General features: G+C 41.5%; 1 long non-coding RNA gene across 1 annotated transcript in view; it reads left to right on the top strand.

Annotated features, from left to right (window-relative positions):
- The first annotated feature begins 1,651 nt into the window (after positions 1 to 1,651).
- Positions 1,652 to 9,270, top strand: part of LOC139183523 (uncharacterized) — an 88,203-nt gene continuing 80,584 nt past the window's right edge. Inside the window, exons 1-2 of the long non-coding RNA XR_011567019.1 lie at positions 1,652 to 1,908; positions 4,047 to 4,148. This is a non-coding gene — a long non-coding RNA (uncharacterized lncRNA). The remainder of the gene's footprint in view (positions 1,909 to 4,046; positions 4,149 to 9,270) is intronic.

Below are 9,270 nucleotides of genomic sequence, written 5' to 3'. Positions count from 1 at the left end.
GATCCAACCAGGCCATCCTAAAGGAGACCAGTCCTGGGTGTTCATCGGAAGGACTGATGTTGAAGCTGAAACTCCAATACTTTGGCCACCTCATGTGAAGAGTTGACTCATTGGAAAAAACCCTGATGCTGGGAGGGATTGTGGGCAGGAGGAGAATGGGACGACAGAGGATGAGATGGCTGGATGGTGTCACCGACTGGATGGACATGAATTTGGGTAAACTCCGAGTGTTGATGGATAGGGAGGCCTGGGGTGCTGCCATTCATCGGGTTGCAAAGAGTCAGACATGACTGAGTGACTGAACTGAACTGAACTGAACTGGTGTGACTTTAATTTATAGGGCTTACAGAGTTCCAGAACTAAATGTTTGTATTTAATTTCCCAGACTTGGAACATATTAGTATCTCTGAAATAATCCCTATTACCAGGAAAACTAGGTACTTCCACTGAACAGGTCAGGGTCATGTGCACTGGAGTCAGAACAGTAGTTAGCATCACTTGAAGTGTGTATGCAGAGAGCGGGGGATGAGTCCTTATTTCCAAGGAAAATCTAGGTATTGTTTCCATAAAAGGAGGTTAGTGTTAAGCAGCAAACCTACAAATATCAAAAGAAAACCTTACCGTAGGTTGATTCCTATTTCTTAAATATTTATACCTTCAGAGTTATTTGGAATCAAAATGAGAATTAAAAAAAGAAAGATGCCTAATGAAGCACAAATCTGGGGCAGCAAAACCTCATGTTTTAGATCCAAAAATGTTCTTTCAGTTGCAGTCCTTCCACTTATCTTCTAGAGTCTGGAACACCTGACTCTTCAGGAAACTGGAGAATAGAGGGAAGAGCCTCATTTATAGACAGACTCTCACCAGTGGTTCATCCATTAATTCAAGGAAACCATCAGCTCTGAGCCTACTATGGGGTGGCGGTGCAGAGCTCAATTGGTACATCTAAACTCACCTCAGTCCCAATCCTGGTAGAGCTTTCAGCCTGTCCAGAAGTTGTGCACGAGGAAAGAAAAGCTCCAGAAAGGAAGTGAAAGCAGACAGGAGGCAGTAATTAAGGATAAATTAATGCCGAGACCAAGTGACAGAATCTCTATAGTGTGCTGATAATTGTTACATTACATGAAGCATAGCAGTAATTGTGACTATCCCACCCACTGTGCTAAGGAGCTGGGTGGGAGTAGATATCCTTGTATGTGAACAACTTTGGAGCCCTCCGAAAAGGGCTCCATCATCGTCTTCATCGTCTCAGATACTCGCACCCACTTTCCAGGAGGCGAGACCTGGCTTTTACTTCGCGGCCATCACCAACATGCCTGCAATCTGGTCGGATCCCGCAGGCCAGAGTGGGACGCCCGCGACCCCACACCCAGGCTGGAGACAGGGGGATCGGCGGGGCCAACCCGGGTGGGAGGCTTGGGAGGATGGAGGGACCCCCCGACTGCCGCCTCCTCCCCTTCCCCGGTTGGGCGGGCGCGCGCGGGCCGGGAGCGGGGAGGCGGCGTGAGGGCAGCAGCGGCGCGGGCGGGCGGGTCCCAGGGCCGCGGAGCGCGTCGGAGCGAGTGCACAAATGCCCAGGGCTTTCGCCGCGCTCGCCCCGCGGCCGCTCCCGCCCAGCGCCGCCCACGCTCCCGGACCCGCGAGGCGCCCGTCGGTGGCGGCCGCGGGGACCCGGGCGCGCGAGGGGAAGGGCCGCCCGCGCGTCGCCCCCGTCCGGATCACGGCCCTGCGTGGCCTCCGAGCGCCGCCCGGACGGGGCTACCGCGAGGAGCCGCGGAGGCCGAATACCCGGAAAGCAGGATCCCGCGGACGCCCGCAGCCCGAGGGAATCATCAGAGACCAGGCGGTCCTCGCCCAGACACCCGCCCCCTGAGACTTGGAACGCGGACTCCAGAGGCAGCGCGCAAGGTCAGGACAAGTTTCTCGTGGTTTAAAGGGGTCCTGAGACTGACTCTCATTTAAATAGCTTTTCCTTTCTTGCTTAAATAACTCTGTTTAGACCAAGAGGAAAGGCTTCCTTGAAGTATTTTGGGTTGAAAACATTGTCCTGAAAGTTTTTGTTTGTTGAGGTTGTGTATGTAAATTTGTTAACTTTCTATGTAATAAAAACCATTAAAATATTAAAGGCACACTACAGCATCAACTCCAGTACTCTTGCCTGGAAAATCCCATGGACGGAGGAGCCTGGTGGGCTGCAGTCCATGGGGTCGCTAGGAGTCGGACACGACTGAAGCGACTTAGCAGTAGCAGCAGCAGTGGCGCTTGGGCATCTTAGAAGCAAGTTAGGCCTTCTCTTTCCAGGTGTGGGATCAAAGCCAGTCTCTCACGGAAAGGTTTTGCTTGTTAGGTTTCTGCGCCCTGAGTCTCACCAGGTGCTTGGACCTCGTGTGGCTCATTTTAGTAACGTGTTACCTCGAGGTTCTGGGGTCCCGTTGGAGCTGCTTGTGAACTTTGTTTCCAAAGGGCCTAGGCCGGTGGGGGCGGATAGTGCAGCTGTCTGCTCTGTTTTGCATGGCTTACAATTTACTAAGGTGCCAATATCAGCTGCGTAAAGTTTAGCTTCAGTTGCGTGCTAAGTCGCTACAGTCCTGTCCGACTCTGCGATCTCATGGATTGTATGTAGCCTGCCAGAAGCCTCTGTTCATGGGATTCTCCAGGCAAGAATTCTGGAGTGGGTTGCCATTCCTTTCTCTAGGGCATCGTACCGACCCAGGGATCACATCCGAGTCTCGTAGGTCGTAAGTGTGCCCATTTATTTGGTCTTTCCAATAGTAATGACTAGTAAGCATGTTAACTTTTGAAAGAAATGGAGTACCTGTGTTTTTCTTGTTTAGTTACTGAGACAATTTCCAAGTTGACCAAATAGCTAATCCTGTTCTCTTAGTTGAAATAGTTCAAATTACATCAAACAAAATAAAACTAACACCTCTTATCTTAGTGAGTTATCTGTAAGTTTCTCTTTTTGTGCCATTCTAGTCTTGTGAAGAGAGAGGACCCCCTTTTAATTAAGAGCTTCGTCAAAAACTTGTAATTATCCCTTAATAGGTTTGTTAAACTAAGTCCTCTGCCACTTGAGGGTCTCTAGCCGTGTAACAGATACCAAGGATTCCTGCTTGACACTGCATTTTAAAATCTTTTTCAATTAGTTCCTCTTACAGGGAACTCATTTGAATCTCAAATTTAGTTAGGACTGAACTTTTACTTCTCTTTTTATAAACAATTGTAATATAGCAACATATGCAGTCTGGAAGGATTTTGAGGAAAGTACTTTTAAAAATTGGAAATGCCTATGTTAAAATGCTAATACTTAAATATTGAGACAAATGAAACTGATCACAAACATTCTTTCTTTGCCCTAAGCAAGCCATACTATAATAGAATATTTTTTAAGAGGATTTCCCCAAAGTCTACATAAAACATGCATGTTCACCTTTCCTGGACTTCAAATATGAAATAGATATCCTTAAAAATAAGATTATGCCAAGAGGCTTCTCTACCAGAAGTCTCTTTTATTCCCGTGTTCCCACAGTATCTACCTTCCCCATGATATGCTTATTATTTGTCTTAAAAACATTTAACAACAACAACAAAAAAGAATAGGCTATCTTCTCAAGTATGTAAAATCTTGACTCAGAACTCAAAAAGTATTTAAACCTTTTATTTGGCATCTTTAAAAAGAAGGAATCTTAAAATAATAAAATATCTTAGGAGAGCACTTGTGTTTTGTGGAGAGCTTTGTTATTATTTAATTTTGCTGATTTACAATATTGCATTTTCTTTTAGCTATTTCCTGGGAGTGGGAAGTAGTATTTCTGAGAACTATAGCAAATACCTGAGTAATTTTAATAAAATTAATAGTGATTTTTAATGATAGTTGGGAAAGTATTTTAATTTTTTTCCTGGACCACATGCCATACAGATGAAGTTTATGATGAATTGGAATTGAAATATCCAATGGTTGATGTCATTTTCGGGAAATTGTAACTTTAGTTTTTTGTTTTTTGTTTTAAATTAGGGGATTGTTTGACTTTATAACTTTCTTGCAGTTGCACTGTGCCTTAGCAGCCCTTTGGTGCTGAAGACCAATAACTTACAGCTGCAATTCTTCTGACACCCACTCCACCAACAAACTTCAGGTCTTTCTCAAGGTAAATTGCTGTTTTTGTTCCAGTATTTGTGTGTGTCAGTTAATTAATGTGTTTAATTATTTAATGTGATGCTATATTTGGTTCCTAGCTTTACTTTTTATGTTTTTTGTCACTAACAAATTTTCTGAGTGATGTTTGCCAAACTCCATGTTTCTCATAGGCCATGTAGTTTATATTGCAAGATTTTGCAGTTTGGTGATTTTTTTTTTTTTTAGCATTGCATATGTCAGATTCTGGCAGAACTGACTATGTGTTTACACAGGTACTTCATATGATCTGAAATATATAATTTGTGGAATAAATGATGTAATTATACCCATTGTAATGCTGAAATGTAATATCTGTTTTAGTTAGCATTGCATATCAAACAATCCTAGAACTTGGTAGCTAAAATTAAATTAAAGTAAATGAAAAGCTTAGTAGCTTTCAGTATCTCCTGGTTCAGTGGCTTGGCTGGGCTCAGCTGGGCAGTTCTGCTGCTGCCCTCCCTTGGGGTCTCATATGGTTATAATCAGATGGCAGCTGGGGCTGGAGGCATCTGAGGGCAGCCGGCAGGTTATAATGACAGTGTGTCCCTCTTTCTCTCTAAGTAGCCCACGGGCCTTTTCTTTCCATCCTGTGTTTCCCTGTGTTACCCCTGACAGAGTAGCCACATTTCTTACTCAGGGTAATCAAGAAGCTACAGAAATGGGAACTGGCAGGCATTCTTAAGCCTTAGACCTGGATCTGCACAGCATAACTTTCCCCACCTCAATCAGCTAAGCAATTACAGGGCCAGCCCCAACTCCAGAGAGGAGAAATCATTCAGCTAAGCAATTACAGGGCCAGCCCCAACTCCAGAGAGGAGAAATCATCACCATCTTTTGATGGGGAAAATAGCAAAGTATCTGTGACTGTCTTTAATCCACCACAATATTCTTCACTAATAATCTTTTAGAGGAATATTATAAGATTTTAGAACCAGAAAACTCTTAGGAATTATTTCATCTAACATCATCAGTTTACATGAAAGGGTACAGGAGCAAAATATCACAATAAAAGACCTGGAGATGTAACCCTTTCTTATTGTTTTAAATGTCTCAGAACCCATAGAAATCTGCTGGGATATGGTTTCTGACTAGCTTGTTAGAAACATGCCTGCATTTTCCAAAATCCACTAAGACTTGAGAAATATTTTAAATCATGACAGAACAAGATATTTCTGGATATCAAGGAAGATTATTTTTGAATTATTATTTTGCCTTCTTTAAAAACACACACATCAACACAGAGAAATAGACTTTTATAAGAGAGTGAATCTAAAATAAATCTTTTATTCCTAAGGAGTATGTGACACCTTCATGGTCCAATACCAAGTTCATTGTGCCTTGGGTAATGTTTGACCCTTCACTTCATCTCTTAAAGACATTTTTGTAAATAATGTGTAAATATACACTTACTGTGTACATATGTACTTCTTAAACAATAAATTAGGATGAAGAACCTGGTTTTTATTACCAACATTTACTTTTCTAATGAAAACAATCAGGATAATACTTTTTTTTGTGCCTGAAATTAAAAATACAAGTACTGAAATGCTCACTGTATATACAAATTAATAGGAAAAAATTCTGTTGGTTTAAGTGAGGCACATAATGAAATGTTTTCAGACCTTCCTGACCTTCAGTTTGTCTATCTATCTCAGTTTAACTCTCTCTGCCCACCCCTCTTTCTTAAACTGGTGTAATCATCTTGTAACTTTCACATCAATTACGCCAATTTTAAAACACAAGTGGAATTCTCCTCTTTCTCTGTGTTTCTCTTTAGTGCCCTTCTTTCACTCCCAGGTGTTTTAATTCTGACAGCAGTTCTTCCCTTTCTGCTTAGACTCCTCTTCCTTATTTATAAATGTTTACTATATTCCATTTGTTTCTCAAAAAAACAAAATATATTTGTTACCTTTTTATTTTTGGAACTCTTAGTTGTCCATTTTTCTATTTGGGTTTTTTTTTTTTTTTTTTAGTTTGTTAATCTATTCCTTCATGAGGAAAAAATAAATATTAATTGAAATAATAGTAGTTGCTTACTTTTCCTAGTATTTTTCTTCATTCTTATAAGTAAATAATCCTTTGAATTCAAATGTCTGCTGTCAGTAATTTGTGTTTCTTTTTTATGCGTTATACCATAAATAGAATGGTATGATTTTCAGCTAATAAATGAAGCTCTAATGCCTGTGCCTTCAGAGAACTATGTAAATTTGCATATTTTGTAAAACAAAATAGATGTAAGGACATCTCACTGATGTTGTAGAGAAAGGCTTAGGCAACCTGACTCTGTGACCCCATGGACTGTAGCTCCTCTGTCCTAGAATTCTCCAGGCAAGAGTACTCAAGTGGGTTGCCATTTCCTTCTCCAGGTGATCTTCCAACCCAGGGATCGAACACAGATCTCCTGCACTGCAGGCAGATTCTTCACCATCTGAGCCAGCAGGGAAGCCCCCATGTAAAACTGCACATTATGCAAAACAAGCTAGATGTAAAGAAATCTCACTGATGTTACAGAAAAAGGCTTAGGTAACCTATTTTAGAAATGCTGGGTCTCAGATCTTATGTTCCTTTTCCACTTGTGTTCCTGTTTGCAGCACCTCTATGATGGCAGTTTAATGTTCCTGTGACTTTTCAGACAGTTATAGTGCTGGGTCTGATCCCTTTGTGAAAATGGAAATGTAAATAGTCTTACCTCCTCCAGTCCGCCCTTTGTATCCATGGTACCCCATCTGCAGCATATGGAAAATATTTGAAAAACATTTCAAGAAAGTTCCAAAAGGCAAAACAAATTTATAACACACAGGTACCTATTTGTTTTGTATTTACAATTATTTATACAGCATGTATATTGTATTAGGTATTATAATCTAGAGAGATTTAAATATATGGGAGGATGTATGTAGGTTATATGCAAACATTGCATCATTTGAGACTTGAGCATGTGTGGATTTTAGTACCCTTAGAGGCTTTTGAAACCAATCCTTCATGATTACTTAGGAACTTCTGTACTTCACCTAGTTCATAAGAGTGTAATGAGCCCATGGTTGAGAAAGCACTTTATAAATTAAAGGCCTTCATTCATGTCATTTTCAGTTCCTTTGCTTACAAGATGTGAACAATTCTATTTAATAATTTCTAAAGTTTCTGCCAGTTTACACTATGTGAAATTCTCTAAAATGTTACTAAGGGAACCCAGCACACATTCATTTGAACTTAGTAACTGGATGGTAAATTTGCGTGAGCAGAACACCTTCTCTGAGAGTTAGAATCCCCATTATCTACGTGATAATATAATTATCTAGCCCAAAGGTCCATGGTAAGCTTTGCCTAAACAAAGGACATTTTGTGACAAGAATGGTTGGCCTTCTCAATTTCAGCCTCTTCATTATGCAATGGACATAATAGTAAGACTCTGTTTTCTCCAAATAACTTAGTATGTGTCAGTATTAAGACCTTTGGGCTCACCAGGTGGCCCTGGTGGTAAAGAACTGCCTGCCAGTGAGGGAGACATAGTAGACAAGGGTTGGATCCCTGGGTCTAGAAGATCCCCTGAAGGAGGCCATGTCAAACCACTCCAGTATTCTTACCTGGAGAATCCTATCGACAGAGAAGGCTGGTAGGCTGTAGTCCATAGGAACTCAAAGAGTCGGACACGGCTGGAACAACTTAGCACATAACACACAATGAGTTCAGTTCAGTTGCTCATTCATGTCTGACTCTTTGTGACCCCATGGACAGCAGCATGCCAGGATTCCCTGTCCATCACCAACTCCTGGAGCTTGCTCAAACTCACGTCCATTGAGTCAGTGATGCCATCCAACCATCTCATCCTCTGTCACCCCTTCTCCTCCTTCCTTCAGTCTTTTCCAGCATCAGGGTCTTTTCAAATAAGTCAGTTCTTTGTATCATGTGGCCAAAGTATTGGAGTTTCAGCTTTAGTCCTTCCAATGAATATTCAGGACTGATTTCCTTGAGGATTGACTGGTTGGATCTCCTTGCAATCCAAGGGACTCTCAAGAGTCTCCTCCAACACTGCAGTTCAGAAGTATCAATTCTTTGGTGCTCAGGTTTTTTATAGTTCAACTCTCACATCCATATGTGACTACTGGAAAAACCATACCGTTGACTAGGTGGACCTTTGTTGACAAAATAATGTCTCTGATTTTTAATATGCTGTGTAGGTTGGTCATAACTTTTCTTCCAAGGAGCAAACATCTTTTAATTTCATGGCTGCAGTCACCATCTGCAGTGATTTTGGAGCCCAAGAAAATTAAGTCTCTCACTGTTTCCATTGTTTCTCCATCTATTGGCCATGGAGTAATGGGACCAAATGCCATGATCTTAGTTTTCTGAATATTGAGTTTTAAGCCAGCTTTTTCACTCTTCTCTTTAACTTTCATTAAGAGGCTCTTTAGTTCCTGTTCACTTTCTGCTATAAGGGTAGTGTCATCTGCCTATTTGAGGTTATTGATATTTTTCCTGGTAATCTTGATTCCAGCTTGTTTGTGCCTCATTCACCCTGGCATTTCACATGATGTACTCTGCATATAAGTTAAATAAGCAGAGTGACAATATACAGCCCTGACGTACTCCTTTTCCTATTTGGAACCAGTCTGTTGTTCTAGGTCTGGTACTAACTGTGGCTTCTTGACCTGCATACAGGTTTTTTAGGAGGCAGATAAGGTGGTCTGGTATTCCCATCTCTTCAAGAATTTTCCACAGTTTGTTGTGATCTCACAGTTAAAGACTTTGGTGTAATCAGTAAAGCAATAGCAGATGTTTTTCTGAAACTCTCTTGCTTTTTCTGTGATCCAGTGGATGTTGGCAGTTTGATCTCTGGTTCCTCTCCATTTTCTAAATTCAGCTTTAACATCTGGAAGTTCATCATTCACATACTGTTGAAACCTGGCTTGGAGAATTTTGAGCATTACTTTGCTAGCATGTGAGATGAGTGCAATTGTGCAGTAGTTTGAACATTCTTTGGGCTTCCCTGGTGGCTCAGATAGTAAAGAGTCTGCCTGAAATGCTGGAGGCCTGGGTTCATTCCCTGGGTCAGTATGATCCCCTGGAGAAGGAAATGGCAACCCACTCTGGTA

The sequence above is a fragment of the Bos indicus genome, chromosome 6 (genome assembly GCF_029378745.1).
Source record: "Bos indicus isolate NIAB-ARS_2022 breed Sahiwal x Tharparkar chromosome 6, NIAB-ARS_B.indTharparkar_mat_pri_1.0, whole genome shotgun sequence".
NCBI classification, from domain to species: Eukaryota; Metazoa; Chordata; class Mammalia; order Artiodactyla; family Bovidae; genus Bos; species Bos indicus.
Note: the sequence above shows the minus strand (reverse complement) of the source record. Positions and strands in the feature narration are given on the sequence as shown.